The sequence below is a fragment of the Chiloscyllium punctatum genome, chromosome 6, assembly GCF_047496795.1.
Source record: "Chiloscyllium punctatum isolate Juve2018m chromosome 6, sChiPun1.3, whole genome shotgun sequence".
Classification (NCBI taxonomy): Eukaryota; Metazoa; Chordata; class Chondrichthyes; order Orectolobiformes; family Hemiscylliidae; genus Chiloscyllium; species Chiloscyllium punctatum.
In genome coordinates, this window is record NC_092744.1 from 81999445 (window position 1) to 82023603 (window position 24159).

General features: G+C 42.6%; 1 protein-coding gene across 1 annotated transcript in view; it reads left to right on the forward strand.

Moving 5' to 3' along the window:
- Window positions 1–4433: 4433 nt before the first annotated feature.
- wdr33 (WD repeat domain 33) overlaps window positions 4434–24159 on the forward strand; it is a 107605-nt gene continuing 87879 nt past the window's right edge. The window contains exon 1 of the mRNA XM_072573089.1: window positions 4434–4574. The gene's annotated coding sequence lies outside the window, so the exon portion shown is untranslated. The remainder of the gene's footprint in view (window positions 4575–24159) is intronic.

Here is a 24159-nt window from a genome sequence, read left to right on the forward strand (position 1 = left end):
GATTTATTTGCGGGAGATGTAATGATGTCCTTCGATCAGTTAGTACGGAAGTACGAGTTACCTAATAGAGACCTCTTTCGTTTTTTTCAAGTTAGGGATTTTATTCAAAAAAGGACCTCACTTTTGACTGATCCCTACAAATCTGACATAGAAAGAGGGGTACTAAGGGCTAAGAGTACACTCTCTGTCAGTACTCTATTGGGGAGTGCCACCTCAGATGAATCTGATTGACTTTGCAAGATGTGGGAAAGAGAGCTGGGTGTTGAAGTTTCTTCAGAGGCATGGGCGGATATTTGGGAGAATGCAAGGAAGATATCAATTTGCAATAGGACCCATGCTTTACGATTGAAGATTCTCTACAGGGTCCACTTAGCCCCAGACCTGTTTGTCAAAATTTAAACCAGGGGTATCTTCAGCATGCTCCAAGTGCAAGGTCTGTACGGGTACTCTTACCCATTGTCTTTGGTCTTGTGACAGGCTTCAAACATATTGGAGTACTGTGGTGGGTGCAATGGTGAGGATTTTAGGTGTCGGGTTGGAGAAGGATCCTATTTCGCTCCTTTTGGGCCTACCCATTGTATTTCCTGCAGACTCGCATAAGGAAAAATGTTTCAATATTCTTACATTCTGTGCAAGGAAGAATATCTTGCTAGGTTGGATATCAGAAAACCCCCCCAGGTCTGTCGGGTTGGCAGAAGATTGTTATGGAGCATATTCCCCTGGATTTTCTCACAAATATGGTACACCACAAAACTGAGAATTTTTACAAGACATGGCTACCCTTTTTGAAATACCTGGACACAGATTTATCTGCTACACTAACAAGGACTTTTATATAGCTGTAATGATTGTGTTTCATGAGTCCAATATCCAGGGAGGAGGAGCTGTGAATGTATGAGTGTTTTGTTTGGCTGGGTTGAGTTATTATTATTTATTTGTTTGTTGTTAGGTATTTATTTAGTTAGTTAAATAGCTAGTTTAGGTTTTTTTTTAATTTTATACTTCTCTATATGTGTTTATACATTCATATAGAAGGGTGGGTTGGGGAATTTTTTTTATTGTTTGGGTTTAGTTTTGTACTATTTTTGTACTGTTTTGAATTGCATTGTTTTGTATTTGTTGTAATATTTAAAAATCTATTTTTTCTTAATAAAAATATATTATATAAAAAAGCCAAAAAAAATATAAAATCCACCAATTTCTAATCCCTGTCAGGTCTGAAGAAGGTAAAAACAATGACTGCAGATGCTGGAAACAAGATTCTGGATGAGTGGTGCTGGAAGAGCACAGCAGTTCAGGCAGCATCCAAGGAGCTTCGAAATCGACGTTTCGGGCAAAAGCCCTTCATCAGGAATAAAGGCAGTGAGCCTGAAGCGTGGAGAGATAAGCTAGAGGAGGGTGGGGGTGGGGAGAAATTAGCATAGAGTACAATGGGTGAGTGGGGGAGGGGATGAAGGTGATAGGTCAGGGAGGAGAGGGTGGAGTGGATAGGTGGAAAAGGAGATAGGCAGGTAGGACAAGTCCGGACAAGTCATGGGGACAGTGCTGAGCTGGAAGTTTGGAACTAGGGTGAGGTGGGGGAAGGGGAAATGAGGAAACTGTTGAAGTCCACATTGCTGTCCTGGGGTTGAAGTGTTCCAAGGCGGAAGATGAGGCGTTCTTCCTCCAGGCGTCTGGTGGTGAGGGAGCGGCGGTGAAGGAGTAGGCGGTGACGCCCAGTGGGTCTCTTCTCGGATGCAAGCTCTCCATAGAGTGCGTCCTTTGGGATGCAGCCATCCTCCATGCAGTGGATGTGGCCGAGCTAGCACTGCCTGAGCTGAGTGTAGATCCTGGGAAGGCCAGCGCAAGATAGGACTACTGCATTGGACACTCTGTCTTGCCATGATATGCCCAGGATATAGCGGATACTCCTCAAGTGGAAGGTGTTCGGTCTTCTCTCCTGTCTGGTATATGTAGTCTACGTTTCACTGCCTTCACTGTCAGCTTGGGATTTGTCCATACTTGAGTCATGAAGCGAGCAACAGTTGAGGCTGCTTTCCTGATCCTCTTGTCGATCCATGTGTCCAAGGAGGGGTTGTCAGTGATGGTAGAGCCAAGGTACGTAAACTGATAGATGACACTGAGTTCGCAATGGATGATGGTGATGACCTGTGGTGCCTCTGTGTCCTGTCCCAGGACGCTCGTCTTCTTCAAGCTGATAGTCAGCCTGAAATCCTTGCAAGTGTGAGAGAAACAGTTTATTAGTAACTGGGATTTCTGATGGGTGTGTTGCAACTGCAGCATCATCAGCAAACAGCATGTTCCTGCTGAGAGCCGCATGTAATTTTGTCTTGGCTCTAAGGCGGGCTAGGTTGAAGAGCCTGCCGTCTGATCTAGTGCGTAGGTAAGTCCCCTCTGTTGCAGTGTCAAAGGCATGTTTCAGGAGCACGGCAAAAAAATTCCTAGACTGTGTGGGTGTGAGGACGCAGCCTTGTTTGACCCCGCTGAGGGTGTCGAAGGGCTCTGAAGTGCTGCCGTTGAACTGCACTGTCCCCTTCATGTTACTGTGGAAGGATTCGATCATGCTCAGCAGTTTCGGTGGACATCTTCAGGAGAACCTTGAAAAGGCTGTTTCTGTTGACCAGGTCGAATGTCTTGGTGAGATTGATGAAGGCAACATACAGGGACATTTTGTGTTCTCTTTGGGGCCAAAATGGATATTTGTCATTTATATAAATGACCTAGATAAGGGTGTAGTAGGATGGGTTAATAAATTTGCGGATGACACTAAGGTTGATGGAGTTGTGGATAGTGCTGAAGGATGTTACAGGTTACAGAGGGACAGAGATTAGCTGCAGAGTTGGGCTGAGAGGTGGCAAATGGAGTTTAATGCAGAAAAGTGAGGTGATTCACTTTGGAAGGAGTAACAGGAATAAAGAGTACAGTAAGAGTAAGATTTTTGGTAGTGTAAATGGGCAGAGAGATCTCAGTGCTGAAAATGTGTTGCTGGAAAAGTGCAGCATGTCAGGCAGCATCCAAGGAGCAGGAGAATCGACGTTTCGGGCATGAGCCCTTTTTCAGGAATCTTCAGCAACACATTTTCAGCTCTGATCTCCAGCATCTGCAGTCCTCACTTTCTCCGAGAGAGATCTCAGTGTCCATGTACATAGATCCCTGAAAGTTACCACCCAGGTTGTTAAGAAGGCATACGGTATGTTAGCTTTTATTGGTAGAGGTCATGCTGCAACTGTACAAAACAGTGATGCAGCCGCACTTGGAGTACTGCATATAGTTCTGGTCACTGCATTATAGGAAGGATGTGGAGGCTTTGATAAGGGTTCAGAGGACATTTACTAGGATGTTGCCTGGTATGGAAGGAAGGTCTTATGAGGAAGGGCTGAAGGACTTGAGGCTGTTTTTGTTAGAGAGAAGGTTGAGAGGTGACTTAATTGAGACATATAAGATAATCAGAGAGTTAGATCGGGTGGATATTGACAGCCTTTTTCATTGGATGGTGATGGCTAGCACAAGGGGACATAGCTTTAAATTGAGGGGTGAAAGATATAGGATAGATGCCAGAGGTAGTTTCTTTACTCAGAGAGTAGTAGGGGCTTGGAACACACTGCCTGCAACAGTAGTGGACTCGACCAGATTAAGGGCATTTAAATGGTCATTGGATAAACATATGGATGAAAATGGAATAATGTAAGATAGATGGGCTTCAGATTGGTCTCACAGGTCGGCGCAACATCGCGGGCCGAAGGGCCTGTACTGCGCTGTAATGTACTATGTTCTATGCATCAATTTCCTCCATTGTCTGCTGCCTGCAAATGCCCACTTTGGCAAGGCCTGGAACAGAACCCATCTTTTTTTTTCTGTCTATCTCCTTTTTGTACTAGATCTGGATATTTTCTAATCAACTTGTTCAGAGATGCCATTACACACCTTACGAGCAGGTGGGCGTTGAAATCAGACCTCCGAGGTAGGCATGGTACCACTGCACCACAACAGCCCCCTCTGTACTGGGTCTAAGGATCTGTGTGGATAACGGCGGTCTGAGAATGAAGTGAGGCTTAACAAGAGGCCTTGATCACATATTGTTCATTTCATGATAGCAGGAAGAACAAGGTGCATTGGCTTCTTCAGCATAATTACTTAGAGGGATATCAGGAGTCAGGAAGGTCACTTTCGACTCCATTGGGATCCCAAACTCAACACACCTTTTCCCCCACCCACAACAATCATCAGATTGGGTAGAGCCTAATGCAGTCTGCACTTTCAGAACCATTGTCTTACACAATAACCAAGGTACAGCTATCCTGCCCATACCCCATGACAATGGCACTTCAGTATCCCAGCTGAAGGGAAGGGGAGCTGTGCACCTGCGCAGTGGGATCCGCGGGCGTGCGGGAACACGCCGGTGATGGCGGGCCCGCGCACGCCGCTACGTGCCGGCGTCACTTCCGGCGCAGGCTGGCAGTCAGGGATGGGAGTGGAAGATGGCGGCATCGAGGGGAGTTGCGGCCTGACGGCATCGAGAGCACACCGCTGAAGCGGCGCCGGGGCGGGGATCAGACCGAGCCAGGCCGCCCTCGGTAAGTGTTGGGAGCCCCAGCTCGCGGTGCCCGGCTTGCCCCCACCACAACGGCTCGTACCTCCGCACGGAGCGGACCAACTCAGGCCGAGCGGCCGCCATTTTGCGCACGGAACCGGGCAAAGAGTTAGGCTCGAGGGGGGTGAGAGAGAGCGAGGGAGCGGGGCACCGGGGGGAGGGGAGGAGGTAGTAACGGGGCACTGGGGTGGGGAGAGAGAGGGAGTGGGGACCCTGCGGGACGGAGACGGGGAGTGGGGAAATGTCCCTGGGAGAGGAGCGTGGACAGGCCTGAGGTAGGAGGGCGGAAAGGCCGCTGGTGTGGGGAGCTGACTCCTGATGACGCTGGTAGAGCCTGTGAATGTTGAAATCTCCGGCCTAGTGCGCAGGAAGTGAGAGTCTTTGCACTTTGGGAAAGGCCTGGTATTTGAGAAGGTGGCGGGGGGGGGGGAAATAAGGAGGTAATACACGTTGGCCAGTCACATTTTATCGCCTCTTTAATCTGCTCTGCATACGTTGATTCGTTTGGATGTGGCGCAAATTGCAGCCCTGATTCATGTGAAATTGGCAGCTGGGAAGGTTTGTCCAGTTGTATTTTGGGTTAAAGTTGGGAATGTAAATTAATTTTGGCAGATAAAGAAGGAATGATCATGCCATTGCAGTGTGGTGGCGTATCCTTAGACATCATTTTCCGTTCTCATCTACCTTGGTGCAATCAATATAAAAAATGCTGGATTCAATTTTTTTATTATTTCCCCATCTGCTTCCATAGTCTCCTAAACTGATGAGCAGAAATTTGGGTAGTTAGAGAGAATTTTTTTTAAATGAGTGAAAGTTGTAATATAAAAAAAGTTTAGTGACCAAAATTATTATAGCATGGATTTCTACAGGGCGAAATCTTACTTTAGCATTCTTTTTGAGAATTTTGCATGGGGAATTTAGTGGATCTGATATGTTCAAAAGGTTAAATAGTGCTGCAACAACCCTTATAGATCCATGAATATCCCAAGATGTTTCACCAAAGCGTTATAAAATATAGGATATCAAGCCATATAAGAATATGACATCAAATATGCAAAACTTTTGATCAAAAATGTGGAGGTGTCCCAAAGTTTAAAAATCACAACACCAGGTTATAGTGCAACAGGTTTATTTGGAAGTGCAAGCTTTTGGAGTGCTACTCCTTCATCAGGTAGCTAGCACCTCATCTTTCGTCTGGATGGCCTACAGCCCAGAGCACTCAACATTGAGTTCTTCAATTTCAAATAACCTCCTTTAACATCCCTCGACTCCTGTTCCAGCCCCTCCCCATCCCTTCCATTCCTCTGACCAACCCTTGCAGCTACCAACTGGATTCATTCCTCCCATCAACCAAACAGGTTGTACCCTCTACCTGTGTTGACCTATCCCAACCACACCACTCTGTCCCTCTTCTCACCCTAAATCCTCCCCAAACTCCCCCTTATCTGCAGCTCCCCTTACACTGGCCCCCAGTCCTGAAGAAGGGTTACATCTGAAAAGTTGGCTTCTCCACCTCCTTATGCTGTCTGGTTTGCTGTGTTCTTCCACCCTCCCGTTTGTCTATCTTGGATTCCAGCAGCTGCAGTTTTTTTGTCTCTAACTTAATGCTGATGGCTGATCAAATACTTGAAGATCATACATTATCATGATATTCTCAAAACCCATTGCACTATTGATAATAAGATATTTTCCAAATACTACCTTAAACATACTCAAACACTGCTTCCACAGCCCTCTGGGATAGAAAATTCCAAAGATTCACCATCCTCTGTAGAAAGGAAATTCTCCTCATCTTGGTCCCGAATGACATTCACCTGTAATTTTACATTATATCCTCAATTCCAGGCTCCTCAAACAGAGGAAACAGTTTACATACATCTACACAGTTACTTTAAATATTTTGTAGTTTTCAATGAGATCACCTTCAAAATTCTAGCCTTTTGTCACAATTTTATACATGAATATTTCAATTTATTAATTGACCAGGGACAAACTTGAGGATTTATAATGAATACTAAAACTAATTTGAATGAAATGGTTATGATGTCTTGGTGGGCTGCATATCTTTTGGCAGAGAAGTGAAAGTTTTGGTTATTTCTAGTGAAATATAAGTCCTGTGGATAACAGCTTTAGTGTATAAAAATATAGGAGTGACCTTTCAGTGGTTTATAAAGTCATGAGGGGTGTGGATAAGGTGAATAGCCAAAGATCTTTTCCTGGGATGGGGGAGTCCAAGAGGGCATAAGCTGAGTTGAGAGGGGAACGTTTAAAGTGGACCCGAGGAGTAACTTTTTCATGCAGAGAATGGTGCATGTATGGAATGAGCTGTCAGAAGAAGTGGTGGAGGCAGGTACAGTTACAACATTTAACATGGGTTCATGAATAGGTTCATGAATTTTTAGAGGGATATGGACCAAATGCTGGCAGAGGGTAATCTGTTAGTTTGGGATTTCTGGGCAGCACGGACGATTTGCACTGAAGGGTCTGTTTCTGTGCTCTAAAATTCTGACTGATAGAAAAATTGCTCAAAACAGCGCAGAACAGAGGTTAATGGTAATTATTGTGAAATTTAAAGTTGGGAAGATGTATTCCACAAGGTTTACTTCTGAGGCTGCTCTTCACTATGTAATCTTCTGGGGTGCAGAACTATAATTAAATTTTATACTTGTGGACATCAATTTATCAGGATATCTGCACCATATTATGGCATAACATTTGGAATGGGTGTGATGACACTTGGATGCTTTGGAAAATTTGCGTCTCGATGGGATAGAACACAACAGAATTTACCTATAACCTGATAGAGGTCTTCATAATTAAGAGGATTTGAAAGTTGCACCTGAGATGCTTCTGCATGTGGGAGTACCAAACAATGAGATAAATCTGATTGTTACTAATAAGTCCATTAAATTCAGGAATATTGATTGTCGTGGAACCTGCTACCACACAAAAATACTTGATGGTGTTCAAATAGATAGAAATTTATTGTCACTTATTTTTGTGAGAATATGATAAAATATGTTTAATTCACCACAAAAACAATGCCATTTAGTTAAATAAATTATATATGAAGTAAAAGAATTTAGGGACACAAACTCTTCAATCATTACAAGTAACAGTATAAATCAAGAACTGAAATAATCTTTGGGCCTTGCTGCATCTACAGAGATAGTCTTTGGAATGAAAGGTGGGAATACCATGGGTTTTGTGTTGTTGAAAAGGGGAACGGGAGGGAATGAACAAAAGGGCGATTCTGTGGTTACAGGACAGGAGATATTATGTGGGGAATAAAAACAAAGGGAATGGCCTTTTTTAAGGAAACAAAATATTGGTTAAGAGTTCTATCTGCATGCAAAAACACAATAAATGATACTGATTGGCATTTGTTTAAAACAATTGGAGGACGGACAAGTGGCTTGAACTTGTTGAACTCTGTTGAGTTTGGAAAGCTGCAAATACAATCATAGAATTTTACAGTACAAAAGGAGGCTATTTGGCCCATTTTTCTGTTCTGGCTCCCAAAAGAATTACCCAACTAGTCTTGTTCTCCGGCCTTACCTCTGTAGCCCTCTAAATTTTATTAATTTCGTGTATTCCCAGCTCTTCTTTGAAATCTCATATAAGACCATAAGACATAGGAGTGGAAGTAAGGCCATTCGGCCCATCGAGGCCACTCCACCATTCAATCATGGCTGATGGCCATTTCAACTCCACTTAACCGCATTCTCCCCGTAGCCCTTAATTCCTCGAGACAACAAGAATCTATCAATCTCTGCCTTGAAAACATTTAGCGTCCCGGCCTCCACTGCACTCTGCGGCAATGAATTCCACAGGCCCACCACTCTCTCGCTGAAGAAATGTCTCCGCATTTCTGTTCTGAATTTACCCCCTCTAATTCTAAGGCTGTGTCCACGGGTCCTAGTCTCCTCACCTAACGGAAACAATTTCCTCGCGTCCACCCTTTCCAAGCCATGTATTATCTTGTATGTCTCTATTAAGTCTCCCCTTAATCTTCTAAACTCCAATGAATACAATCCCAGGATCCTCAGCCGTTCCTCATATTCCAGGGACCTACCATTCCAGGAATCATCCGTGTGAATCTCCGCTGGACACGCTCCAGTGCCAGTATGTCCTTCCTGAGGTGTGGGGACCAAAACTGGACACAGTACTCCAAATGGGGCCTAACCAGAGCTTTATAAAGTCTCAGTAGCACAACGGTGCTTTTATATTCCAACCCTCTTGAGATAAGTGACAACATTGCATTCGCTTTCTTAATCACAAACTCAACCTGCATGTTGACCTTTAGAGAATCCTCGACTAGCACTCCCAGATCCCTTTGTACTTTGGCTTTACGAATTTTCTCACCGTTTAGAAAGTAGTCTGTGCTTTTATTCTTTTTGCCAAAGTGCAAGACCTCGCATTTGTTCACGTTGAATTCCATCAGCCATTTCCTGGACCACTCTCCCAAACTGTCTAGATCCTTCTGCAGCCTCCCCCACTTCCTCAGTACTGACTGTCCACATAACTTCGTATCATCTGCAAACTTCGCTAGAATGCCCCCAGTCCCTTCATCCAGATCATTAATATATAATGCGAACAGCTGTGGCCCCAACACTGAACCCTGCGGGACACCGCTCGTCACCGGCTGCCATTCTGAAAAAGAACCTTTTATCCCAACTCTCTGCCTTCTGTCAGACAGCCAATCCTCAATCCATCCCAGTAGCTCACCTCGAACACCATGGGCCCTCACCTTGCTCAGCAGCCTCCCGTGTGGCACCTTATCAAAGGCTTTTTGGAAGTCTAGATAGACCACATCCACTGGATTTCCCTGGTCTAACCTACTTGTCACCTCTTCAAAGAATACCAACAGGTTTGTCAGGCATGACCTCCCCTTACTAAATCCATGTTGACTTGTTCTAATCAGACTCTGCTCTTCTAAGAATTTAGAAACCTCATCCTTAATGATGGATTCTAGAATTTTACCAACAACCGAGGTTAGGCTAATTGGCCTATAATTTTCCATCTTTTGTCTTGATCCTGTCTTGAACAATGGGGTTACAACAGCGATCTTCCAATCATCCGGGATTTTCCCTGACTCCAGTGACTCTTGAAAGATCTCAACCAATGCCTCTGCTATTTCCTCAGCCACCTCTCTCAGAACTCTAGGATATATCCCATCGGGGCCAGGAGATTTATCGATTTTAAGACTTTTTAGCTTTTCTCGCACTTCCACCAATCTGCCAGGCAGTGCATTCCAAATCCTAACACTTCTGAGTAAGGAAGCTTCTTCTCATCTCACTCCTAGCTCTGATGAGAGTCTTGAAATTGTGATCCCTAGTTGTGACATACCAACCAGTGGAAACACAATATCCTTCTTTACCCTGTCAAATTTATTCATAATTTTGAACATCTCTTAATTTCTATGTTCCAAGGACAATAAGCCTAATTTCTCTAATCTTTCCTTGTATCTAAAATCCCTCATTCCTGGTATCATTTTGGAAAGTGCCTAGTTCCTGATTGGAATATGAAGTGCTGTTCCTGCAGCTTACAGTGAGCTTTACTAGTAGCGATCAGGAATGTGTGGGAGAGAGCAAGGTGATGAATTGAAATGACAGTTAACTAGAACATTGGGATCATGCTTGTGTAGTGGGTGGAAATCTTCTGCAAAGCAGTCACTCAATCTGCATTTGGTCTATCCAAAATAGAGGCGACTACATTGTTGAAAATACGGTAAACTGAATTGAGATTTCAAGTAAAACACTGCTTCACTTGGAAAGAGGGCTTCGCACCTTGGAAGGGAGGAGGTAAAAGGACAGGTGTTATTAAACACTGCGATAAAAGCAAAATACAGCAGATACTGGAAATCTGAAATAAAAATAATATACAGGAGAAACTCAGCAGGAATGGCCGTGTGTGGGGAGAGGGAAACCATTAGTATAATGGAATTGCTGTTCAAACTGGAACACTTTTTGTTAAACCCTGTGATTGCATGAGAAGATACCAGAAGGAAAGTGAGTTGTTAGGAATGATAGGTGAGACCAAGATGTTGCAAATGGAACAGTCCTTTTTAAATGCTGAATGAAAAAGCAACAAATGTTTATTGGTAGCATACTTGAAGTAACAGAGGTTGATCCTTTGAATATGAAGGCAGCCATGCTGGAAAATTATTCTTGTTCTCCAAGCTACCACACTTCAGATTTCCAGTATCTGTACTATTTTGCTTCTATTAAAAAAGCAATGTGTATCATCAAGGTCATGAAAAGGTGAACAGAAACGAGGGTGTTCATTACTGTATTGGAATTGAATTGTTAAACAGACTAGGCTAAGCTTGTGTCGGACTTGTATCTAATAAAGCATCTTTTAACATTAAAAACCCAAGTACTTGTACTGGAATATTAACAAACAAAATTTAGGACTGATCCGCATAAGGAACCATTGCAATAGATTATCACTAGCTTGGTCTAGGTTTTATGGAGCGTCTTGGTTTTATGAAGCAAATGTTATAACTAATGGTCTTGATCCTGTCACCAATGGTAACTCGTAAAGCCATATTTGGAGGATTGTTGAGATCTCAGAAGATTATTGAACTAGATGTTTAAAGTTACAGATGTGGTTCATGTGTGGAATGAGCTGCCAGAGGAAGTGACGCAGGTGCAGTTAGAATGTTCAAAATTTTGGATACGTACACGAATAAGAAAGGTTTAGAGGGATATAGACCAAACACAAGCCATTGGGGCTAGCTTAGTTTGGAAACATGGTTGGCATGGACTAGTTGGATTGAAGGTCTGTTTCCATGTTGTATTACTCTTAAGCTGCCTCGGATAGTGGGTGATAGGAATTTTGAATTCGCTCTTGGATGGAAAGTTGTAGGTGAATGTCTGGTCAAGATTGTTGTTTTTATATTTTTTAATCAACCTATTCAGAGTCAAAAAGTGCGGCACTGGAAAAGCACAGCAAGTCAGACAGCATTTGAGGAGCAGGAGAGTCTTTGTTAAGCCCTTCAACAGGAACGTAAGGGGGCTGAGAGATAAATAGGAAGTGGGTGGGAAGGTAGTTAAGAAGGCAATAGGTGGATGCAGGTCGGCGTAGATAAGTGGGAAGGAAGATGGACAGGTGGGAGAAGTTCAAGAAAGTGGTGCTGAGTTGGAGGGTTGGATCTGGGATAAGGTGGGGGAAGTGCAGATGTGGAAACTGGCAAAATCAACATTGATGCTGTGTCATTGGAGAGTCCCCAGGTGGAAAATGAAGCATTCTTCCTCCAGCTGCCGGGCGGCTCGGATTTAGCGGTGGAGGAGGCCCAGGACTTTTATGTCCTTGGTGGAGTGGTTTGGGGGAGTTGTGTTAGGCTCTTTTCCCGAGGTTTCACACACTAGATGCAATTTACTCACACCAACTTCTGCAGATAGTTGAAGTTTATTAAAGCCTGTTCAAGTTAGATGATCCCCTTTGACCCTCTTCACAGGTGTGCGAAGTCAAGTCAAAAGAGGCCCCAAACAAAGGAAACACATCCCCTTTATACAGGTCAGTTGTAATGCTCATAGGCCACTCTTCCCCCATGTTATCCCAGGTATATTGGTAAGATGAGGTAATGTAAATACCCTAATCCTGAGGAATCGTTATGCAAACGATTTCCTAACTCCATCATTCCCCAAGACAGTGTAGGTGTGATATACTTCAGTATCTGGGAATGATCACGCAAATGAATTTGATTGGTTGGGAGATGGCTATGAATGCATTTTTGAATAAAAGGGACTGAACGAGAGTTTAATTTGATAATAGCAGTAGTATAGTAGTAAATGGCTGACCAAATGAAGTGTGAGTCATCCACACTCCTGCATGAATGTTGCCCCCACTCACTTCCAGAATGATCAGCTTCTGGGAAAGGCAGTACAGGTTAACCCTATAACATCACTTTAATAACCAGAGAGAGTACTATTTAATCTTTTAATATTACAGTTGAAGTGGTTGGCCATAGGGTGTTGGGGTTGTTTGGTGCATGTGTCCAGGAGTTGTTCTCTGAAATGTTCTGCAAGTTGGTGTCCTGTGTCCCCAATGTTGAAGAGACCACATCGAGAGCAACCGACACATGGATGAGGTGTTTGGATGTGCAGGAAGATTTCTGCTGGATATGGAAGGATTCTTTGGGGATAATTTGAATTTGATGGAAAATGGATGCTCAGAAGAATGGCGCTTGATGAATAAGTCTAGTGCTAATGAGAATGTGCACACATTTCAGTGACAGCAAACTGGAAAGCACAAAGAGATTGTGTTGCTTTAAAGGTCCTAGATTAGGTTTGGCAATTGAAGCTGTGCTCTGGGGATGGACAGAATGCTGATTCTACACACAGACTGACTCAGGCTAGAGTCAGTAGCCAGAGAAGGCGATGGAGTTGATGGCAAAGTGGAATTTTTTTTCCCTTGAAAAATATTAGATTCTGTATTTCTGATCTCTCATAAATATTCAGCTCATCTTATGTAAAGTGATAGCAAGTAGCTGGTTGTGGATAAAAGCAAAACCAAGTGTGTACGTGGGAATGTGTTTTCTTGTTTGTCTGGGGCTACATAGATGGCTCTGGCCAAGCAAACTGTTGGTGTACTGGCTGATTTAGATAAGTAGACTGAAATGGTGCAGGTACCACTGATTTCACATGTTTGTACTGCAGATATTCAGCATACATTACAAATGAGCATTGGACAATGCACATATTTGCATTTTTAAGTGGAAGAGAAGCTGCACAATTGTCTTACATATCTCATAGATATCTTTCCACTTCAAATGCCACGGTAAGATGTGATGAATTTAGCATTATACTAACATTTGTCATTTATTTCTTGCTCACAGTTGTCCTTGTTTTCAGTTGTAAATTAACACAAAGCTTTGTAAGTTTCAAGAAGTTTCTTAATAAAATAAAGCAGATCTTAATTGCTGAAAATATGAAGAGTATGATAGCTGCCATGAGTTCCCCTGATTGAACATCAGACAAAAAAAAAGACAGTTACAGACTCAGGAATTCCCAAGATCCTCCATTTTTTGTGTCCCTGTCGAATGCCCCACTTGAGCCTTGAAAGCTGCTGGGAATTAAATGATTTCTAGGGTTTACTTTTTAGAAGTTCTTAACATCTGCTTCAAAAGTTTGTTTATTTCCCCCAAAAAATCTAAAACCAATTACTGCTAGTCTATATTCGCCAAGAACAAATATCGCCACAACTTCATTCGCAGATGCCCAACAGACAAACAATGTGACGAGGACGTGCCATGACCTAACTCACTAGCTACCATACATAAAAAACATCTTGGAACTGACCGCCAGACTTCTCCGACCACTGGGATTCATTACAGCCCATAAACTGGCCACGCTCAGACCACAGCTCACCAAGACGAAAGGCCCTGTACCCATCATGTGCAAGACAAATGCAATTTACAAGGTTCCATGCAAAGACTGCCCAAAACAATATATAGGACAAACAGGCAGGCAACTAGCAATCCACATCCATGAACGCCAGCTCGCCACTAAACGCCACGACCAGCTGTCCCAGGTAGCCACATATACAGATGATAAGGACCACAAATTCATTTGGGACAACACAACAGTCATAGAACAAGCCAAGCAGAGGACAGCCAGAGAATTTCTAGAAGCATGGCACTCATCAACAGACTCCATCAACAAGCACACAGACATAGACCCATTATACTGACCACTACAACAAACAACTGGATGCAGGAATGGGACCAAATAATTTCCAGAAGACAGTACAGCAGCGCTTCAGAAGAGGCTCCAAAGCACTGAAGATGTCACCTAGACAGGGGATGAAATGTCTGCAAATCAATTTTCCAGCTTGCGACCATATTCACAGCTATTGCCTGTCCCTGATTGGCCAGGTGATTGCTGTGCTGAGGTGCTACCAGGGACATTCACAGAGCTGTTAGGGAGCAATGTGTAAGATTTTGCCCCAGCAACACTGAAGGAACAGCAATACAGTTCCAGGTCAGTGTGGTATGTGACTTGAGAGGAACTTGCAGGTGAAGACCTTCCCATGCATCTGCAACACTTGTCTTTCTAAGTGGTAGAGACCATAGGTTTCAAAGGTTCTCTTAAAGGAATTTTGGTGAGTTCCTGCAATGCTATTTGTAGGTTGTGTACACTATTGCCCACTGCATAGCTGGTGAAGGGAGTAAATATTTAAATTAGTGGATGCTGTGTTAATCAAATGGGCCGCTCTGTCCCAGAGGTACCAAGCTTTTTGAATGTCGTCAAAAAGATAAAAGCGGAGAATATTCTATCACACTCCTTACTTGTGTCATGTATGTAGTGGACAGGCTTTCGGGAGTCAGAAGGTAAATTGCATACCACAGAATTCTTAGCCTGTTATGGCAACAGAGTTTATGTGGCTGGTCCAGTTCTGTTTCTGGTCAATGCGAACCGCAAGATGTTGATAGTGAGGAATTTGGAGGTGGTAATGTAATTAAATAATGAAAGGTGATGGTTAGATTATCTCTTATTGGAGATCTTCATTGCTCAGCACCTGTGTAAATGTTATGAGCTACTAATCAACCCAAGCCTAGATATTATCCAGATCTTGCTGAATTTGGATATGGGCTGCTTTAGTATCTGAGTAGCAGCAAATGGTGCTGCTGATTGTGCATTCCTCAGTTAAAATCCCCCTTTCTGATCATTTGCTGGAAGGAAGATCATGGAAGCAGCAGCTGAAGATGGTTGGGATGAAGGGCTTTTGCCCGCAACGTCAATTCTCCTGCTTCTTGGATGCTGCTTGACCTGCTGTGCTTTTCCAGCACCACGCCCTTGTTTCTAATCTTCATCTGCAGTCCTCACTTCCACCTGGTTACGAGTACAGCTCCTTGAGGAACACAAGTCTTCAGTATTTTTGCCAGAATATTGTCAGGGCCCGTAACCTTTGCTGTAACCAGTGTCTTCTGCCGTTTTCTTTGTCATGTGGAGTGAATTGGCTAAAGATTGATCTCTGTGATGTTGCCTGAGTATTTTGTCAGGTTCCCTCATCTCTTTCTGAAATTCAGAGATGCTTTGTATGTAGCATAATTTTCAGGCTTTTTTCCTAATCTTAAAATTTGGTTTTAATCTGGTTTCCTTCTACTAATATTGTTAGTTGAATTCTCAAATTACCATTTAGCAAATGCTTTTGAAACAAATGCTCTCTCATGGAAGGAAGTACATTGGCTTCTGCAGGAACATAGCTAACTTTTGAATCGCTACTGGAAGGTTTCATTTATTGATAGACTGCTACAAATTCTGTGGCACATGTCTAGTTTCACTGACTTGATGTGTTCATGATCGCCTACCATCCCAACACTGGGGTCACACAGTGTTCAACACCACTAAAACTGTGCCATAACTGACATGAATCATAACTCTGGGCATACTTCTGTATCAGCAGATGCAAAACACCTAAGCACCAACATGGGGCATGTAATGCTTGCTGCTGAATATCAATCTCCCATCTGCAGGTGCCACTACCAAACCTCAACCCCTCAAAAAAAAATCAAAATGCTTGCTGACCAGATTTGGATTCTGGTTGGTCAATGCCTTGATTTGGCACTCCACATGCATTCTTATTTTCTAATCACTTCACTTACCCTACCAAGCTCTATAACTTCCCCCAGATGCATGACTCCTCAATATCTGCATACCCTTAACTACCTGCTCATTCCCTATTTTAATTCTGTCCCTGACTTCTACCTCTCTCTGTCTTTTAAGACAGAAAAGATTTGAAAGGAACCTTTGCCATGTGCCTTCAGATCTCCTGTGACTCATTGCCTATTGCTTTGTAACACATTTGTGAAATGCTGTGGCATGTTCTAATATATTAAAGTTGCTACATTAATATCAATTACTTTTAACAACCTCAGCCTATGGTAGAATTTTCTTCACCCTATTGTGCATCCCATGAACATAATGTTCACTGCAATGTACCTCCCTTCTCATTCTGCACTGATGAGAATCATATTGGATACTGCACCACATCATTGTTTATCCTGTACTTGACATCTATAGCATGTGCTAATTTGTTGTACATAGTCCAGTAGTTACTTCTTGTGTTCTAGTCCCAATTATCTTCAGCTTTATCTAGATCTTTTACTCATGAGTTCAAAAATGGGGATGCTTGCTGCTGATTGTGCAATGTTTATCGTTTGCAACTCCTTAGATGCTGAACAAGGCCATGTTCAGATGCAGCAAGATTTGGCCAATATCCATGTTTGGAGTGGTAAGTAGCAAGTTTAGCGCAGAGTCGTCTATCCAGTTGAACTCGTATCCCATGAATGAATAAAAGCAAATAGACTGGTAGGCATTGTAGCTGAGGAAGCTACTATGCTAAGGGGAGAGAAAAGATGTCCACTCAGTATTTGCATTCTCTGGATAATTTACAACATGGAATCAGGCTAGAGTGTTGTACTACTATAATGATGTTTGTGCTGTACTTGAGCCTCTTGCCACACTATTTCATCATTCCCTAATAGCAAGCATAATGTTTCCCCAAAAGTGGTAACTGATCATTCTGTATGTGCACATTTGCACCTATGGTATTGCAGTGTTAGTGGGAAAGGAAAAATCGATATGTTGGAAAATATTAGTAGAGGATAGCTTCGTATGTAGTTGCTGTAGCTGCAAAGTTTTGTGCACTCAGTGAAAGAGCTGGTTAGCTAATGTTGTCATTAAGCTGTGGAAATAATGATGACATTATTAACATTTTCAGATCATCAAATATCACTGATTTTGTGCATGTTGTGCAGTGTTCTGCCTAGTAGTGGCATTACCCACAAATTCAGCATAGTCTTTAGACTTTATTCTTTTTCTGGCTATGCCTTATATGCATCATACTATTCAAATTAAACATTCCACATGGGAGTATTCCACAATTTACTCCCTCCCCTTGATTAATTTTTATATACAAGACCATTTTACATATTAATGAAGTCATCATGTAGTCTTTGTTAGTGTTAACTCCTCCTCTCAACATTACATCTGATTGGACTGAAATATAAGACCAAAAGACAACAGTGACCTTGGTGCAGCTCCTTGTGAAATATCATTTCCATTCTTTTGCCCTTTGCATTTATTTTACTTGCTATGCTGTTCTATTTTGCAACTGATTTGTCATCCAGTCTGCTGTAACATTTATCCACGTGCTAACCTCAGCCATGAGTCTGCTTTGCAGAGCGTTTGCAGGAAGTCTTTGAAAATGTATATATATCCACCTTATATCTACTCTTACCTACACTATGATTCTTCAAAAAAACAAGATTGCTCAAGTCTCATCTTTCCTTTTGAAATCTGTGGTGACTATTATATTTTTAGATTTTAGATTGGATTCTAGAGTTTTTCAAATACATTTTTGAGTAAAGAGTTCATTAAGTTTGTTACCGCCATAAGTTTCTGCTCAGATACACTCCAGACAAGCAGCATGGTACACTAGAGGCATTGTTGTGAGGTAGAAATATGCTTCATGTGCTCCTTTCCTTCTGTCTGTTCTTTTATTCATGATTGTCATTCTCTCATTCTCCCTGCACATGTCACTTTCTTATTGTGTATGTGCAATCCTTTTTGCGTATCGCATCCTGCACATCTTGTGGATATGAAAACAACTCCAATCTTAGGATTAGAGAGTTGGCAACATATGATTTGAAATTCAGAAAAATATATGATGAGAGCATTGTAAATATAGTAAACCTTGCCTTATCTGGTATACCTCAAATTGGAATGATCCACCAACTGTCAACTCAAATCCTGTTGATACCAAATGTGCTCTTCAGTAACCAGAACCCTTCCAATACTAACTGGCACCCGAGTACTGTAGATAACTTCATTAAGATATTCTGACGCACACATACAAATGTGTGCTATTGGGTAACCTTGTATCACGATAATCATGGATGTGTTAGGATAGATTTTGCTTGAGCTTTTAATTGACTTTCAGAACCTCTTAGAAATACTGTGAGCCATACATGAGAAAAGAGTCGGGGGGAGCTGGTTAATTGCTATAAAAGTAGGTTTAGGTAATTGTGTTCATGATTTACCATAGAGAAATTCTGTGACCACTTATTGGAAATGATGATCACAGCTGAAGAACAACCTGTTGCATGTTTTACAAATCTGCTTGTTTTACTGGTATAGCTTTGTTCTGATGTGTGCTAGAAAATGTAACTTTTTCTGTAGTTCTCCTTTCCTCCCTGAACCTGAAATTTTCCTACTGTTGTCAGGGATGATGTTAGCCATTTAGGCTTCTCCAACAATAACTTTCAAACTCTGAACCGCTAGCACCCAGAAGGGCAAGGGTAGCAGAAATGTGGGAATGTCATGCTTGCATGTTCCCTTTTAAGCCACAAATAATCCTGGAACTTCCTTCCCAACAGCATCATCAGTGTCCCTGAACCACATGGACTGCAGTGGTTTAAGAAGGCAGCACACCATCACCTCCAGAGCAATTAAGAATGAACACTAAATGCTAGTCCACTCACTCTCATGACCAAATTAAAAAAAAAGCCTGGCTGCTGAAAGATTCCCATGACGATTGAAATGTATAAGGACTAATGGGGCTCACCACCAAAGTGGAAAACTTCGCATTTCTTCTCTTAATATTGGTGCTGTCACCAGTGTTCTGTTTACTGTTAGTGCTTAGGGACTAATGGGAACCTGGTGGGGGGGAGTCTATATCAGGATGGATGGAGCTGTCTGTCCTGATTTCAGTATGGTGAAACGAGCAAGCCAATGTAGCAAAACTGTTGCTTCACATTTAACAGAAGACTCTATCTTGTCAATGCCGTTTGTTCATTTGGAAGGATTTAGAGGCTCTGAGGTCTCCTTCACACTCAGACTGAAGGATAGCAGGCTGATATACTGGAAGCAGGAATCCCAGCATTGGATGAGAAGTAACTGGATGAGGCTGACAATACATCTGCAAAAGGAAGGAGTAGGCTGAGACCAGAAGACTAGCACTAATGTTCTTATCTTTTCAAACATGATCCCTGTGAGTATCCTGCAGGCATTGTGAGACCGCATCTAGACCCGATGTGGACTCCTCTATATACAGGTGCACGCCCCCCACCTACCCATGCTCCACTCCCGGCATCTTACCCTGCAACTGCAAGAAATGCAAAGCTTGCGCCCAAACCTCCCCCCTTACCTCCCTCCAAGGCCCCAAGGGACACTTCCATATCCACCACAAATTCACCTGCACCTCCACACACATCATCTATTGCATCCGCTGCACCCGATGTGGCCTCCTCTATATTGGGGAGACAGGCCGCCTACTTGCGGAACGTTTCAGAGAACACCTCTGGGACACCCGGACCAACCAACCCAACCACCCCGTAGCCCAACACTTCAACTCCCCCTCCCACTCCACCAAGGACATGCAGGTCCTTGGACTCCTCCATCGCCAGACCATGGCAACACGACGGTTGGAGGAAGAGCGCCTCAACTTCTGCCTGGGAACACTCCAACCACAAGGGATGAACTCAGATTTCAGATTTCTCCAGTTTCCTCATCCCCCCCCCCCCCCCACCTTGTCTCAGTCAAATCCCTCGAACTCAGCACCGCCTTCTTAACCTGCAATCTTCTTCCTGACCTCTCCGCTCCCACCCCACTCCGGCCTATCACCCTCACCTTGACCTCCCTCCACCTATCGCATTCCCAATGCCCCTCCCCCAAGTTCCTCCTCCCTACCTTTTATCTTAGCCTGCTGGACACACTTTCCTCATTCCTGAAGAAGGGCTGATGCCCGAAACGTTGATTCTCCTGTTCCTTGGATGCTGCCTGACCTGCTGCGCTTTTCCAGCAACACATTTTCAGCTCTGATCTCCAGCATTTGCAGTCCTCACTTTCTCCTCGAAGAACACATCTAGAGTACAGTATTGGTGGTCTTAGTAAGAATAGACATCATTATATTCAAAACATTCAGAGAAAGTTCATGCAGTTTATTCCTGAGATGAAAGATTGCCTTAAGCGGAAAGACCGGAGGGATTGAGGTTGTGTTCACTGCTGTTTAGAAGAATGAGAAGTGATCTTATTGAAACATATGAAATCCTGAGTTACTTTGCAGATAGATGCCAACTGCATGTTTCCCTTTGAGGAGAATAGAATTAGGGAACAAAGTCTGTTCAAAAAACTTCATCAATTAAGGAATCAGCTGCATTTTTTCTTTCTTCTTAGGGTTGTTAGTCTGTGGAATTCTTTTCCTCAGCAAGGAATGGAGCCATACTCATTGAACATCTTTAAGGTAGAGGTAAACAGATTCTTGACAACAAGGGAGTCAAAAGATATTGGGAGTAGGGAGGAAAGTGGATTTGAAACTATAGTCAGATCAACATTACCCAATTAAATGTTGGATCGGACTTGATAGGATGACTCAAGGACCAAAGTGGACATGCATGTGTAGAACTGCAGGAGATGGGTGAAGTCCTCAATGAATATTTCTTCTCTGCCTTTACTGTGGAAAAAGACACATAGACTTGGGAACTTGGGGAAGTTAATGGTGACATCTTGGGGACAGGCCATTTCACAATAGAGGAGATGTTGGATGTATTAGAATGTCTGAAGGTGGATGAATCACCTGGTCCTGACCAGATGTATCAAAAATACTGCAAGGGACTAGAGAAGAAATTGAGGGGACCCTGGCTGATATTTTTGTATCATCGTTGGCCATGGGTGAGGTCCTGGACAGAAAATGTCGTGCCCTTATTCAAGCAGAGCTGCAAAGAAAAACTGGGAATTCTAGATCAGTAAGCCTAACATCTGTGGCAGGTAAGGTACTTGGGAAGATTCTGAGAGATAAGATATGCATTTGGAAAGACGCAGTTTGATTTGAAATAGTTGGCATGACTTTGTGCATGGGAGATCATATCTCACAAATCTATTAGCGTTCTTTGGTGAAATGACCAGGAAGGCTGATGAGGGCAGGGCAGTAGGTGTTGTCTGTATAGATTTGAGCAAGGGCCTTTGATAAAGTTCCATGTGGTAGTGTTATGAAGTTGAATGCATGTGCTGTACCTTTGAGAGAGAAAGAATGCTGTTCTGAACTGAGAGCTTAAAAGCACCTTAGTATATGATTACATGGCAGTCCCAGAGTGTACTGGAACATTGAAAATATGTAATATTTCTCTTTGAAATGGATACCTGAATTTTGATTGCTGTTTTGACATCAATTCAAATTAAACAAATCAGTTTAAATTATGCCCCAGGATACTAAAACCCAATTGTGTTTGAATTTGCTGTTTTGCCAATATTAAACCAATGAGACGATCTGATGTTGGGGGTAGGGGTATAAGAAAGTGGATATTTTGAAAATTGGTCAGAGAACAACTGCTGCAGACTGAGAAACTCCTAGAAAGCTAATTACCCATCTCACATCTTGTTCTCAAAAAAATTAGAAAACCCTTTCTATCAAAGGTACCTTTTCGTGTGAAACATACTTGCAGTAAAAAGAATGATGACGACCCAGGGAGATCAGCAGCCGGAAAAGTGAAGACACAGAAGAAGACAGACACTGTGTGGTCTTGAATTTAAATTTGAAATTTTAAAAGTGTCTTATTGGAACATCCTATTGTTACAGAGTTGGAGGCAGACAGTAAGCAGTTAAGAGAAAGGGGGGCTTAGGTTTGTGAACAGATTTTGTTTAATGTCCACTTTTAGTGTTATAAAATAAATTGATGTTATTTTCTTTAAATAATGGAATTTGAGAGTTCTCTGTCACTGATATTTTAACAGATTTCGAGGTGAGCTTTTCTGCGTGTTTAATTAGCAGAGGGGTTTGTCTCTTTGTCATAACAGTAGGCTCCTCTGGAAGGTAAGATTGCATGAAACCCAAGGGGAACTGGCAAATTGGATATACAATTGGCTTGATGGTAGGAAGCAATGGGTATTAGTGGAAGGATGCTTGTCGGACTGGAGGCCTGTGATTAGCGAAGTGTCTTAGGTCGGTGCTGGGCACATTGCTGTTTGTTATCTATATCAGTGATTTGGACGAGAATGTACAAGGTATCATTAGTAAGCTTGCTGATGGCACTAAAATAGGTGGTATTGCGGATAGTGAGGAAGGTTCTCAGAAATTGCAGCAGTACTTTCATCAGCTGGGGAAGTGGGCCAAGAAATAGCAACTGGAGTTCAATATAGATGTGTGAGGTCTTGCATTTTAGAAAGTCAAATCAAGGTAGGAGTTTCATGCTGAATGGTTGGGCCTTAAGGAATGTAATGAAACAGAGGGACTTTGGCGTTCAAGTGTACAGGTCTCTGAAAGTCGAGTCACCGTGAAGAAGGCTTTTGGCGCACTGGACTTTATCATTCAGGGCATTGAGTATAGAAGTTGGGAAGTTATGTTGCAGTTGTACAAGGTTTGGTTGAGGCTGCCCTTGAGTATTGTGTTCAGCTTTGGTCACCTTGCTATAGGAAGGATGTTATTAAACTGGAAAGAGTGCAGAAGCAATTTAAAGGATATTGCCTGGACTGAATGGTTTGACTTGTAGGGAGAGGTTGGACAAGCAAGGACTTCTTTCTGTGGAGTGTAGAAGACTGAAGGGATGATCTGATAGAAGTGTATAAGATCATGAGAGGCATGGATAGGGTGATTGTAGTCAGTCCTTTTCCCAGGATTGGGGAATCAAGGACGAGAGGACATCAATTTAAGCTTAGAGGGGAAAGAACAAAAGGGAATCTGAGGGGCAACATTTTTACACAGAGGCTGGTATGCATATGGAATGATCTGCCAGTGAAAGTGGTTGATGCGGGTACATTAACAACATTTAAAAGACATTTGGACAAATACATGGATAGGAAAGGTTCAGAAGGATATGGGCCAAGTGCAGGGAAATGGGGTTAGTTTGGATGGACATTTTAGTCGACATGGACCAGTTTGGGCCAAAGGGCCTGTCTCCGTGCTATAGGACGCTGACTCCAAATGATAACACTCCTCGTATAATTGTGGTCACAGTGTGCTGCATCACTATTCCATTGGTGGGAGAACATTCAGCCACACCACACATGTACACTGACTATCATTCTGCTTCCCTTTTGCTGAAAATACTAAAGCAGTTATACAGTCTTCAGTTGGATTACAGGAAGGTACATTGTTTGCTGTTGGTATACAATCAATGCAAAAATGCAGGCACCTTCTGATTTATAGTGACCGAGCAAGTCAGATTTTTGATAGTGTTTTCGGGACAAAATGTTTTAACATTAATCTAAACTGTTATTTGTTAATTTATATATACTATATATTCCTGATTTTAACCACTGAGCTGTGTGGGGAGATACAAGAAATAGGTGTGATAAGTTGGAATCTATATTAGGTGTAGAGAGTTTATTATATGCTGTTGCTTTTGAAAATTGATCTGTATGATAGTCTTTTCATCTTTCTAATAGCAAGGTTGTCAGAGACCAAGCTTTCTGCTGTTAGGTTTTTATGGATGGAAGGAGGAACAAGATTGTTAGGTGTGTTCAACCTTTGAATTTAGTTCCAGGTCCCAGTAGTGATAATGAGTAGTGAAGAAATGTTATTTTTTATGTAACATCATTATCTTGTATGTAGGGCCAATTCTTATC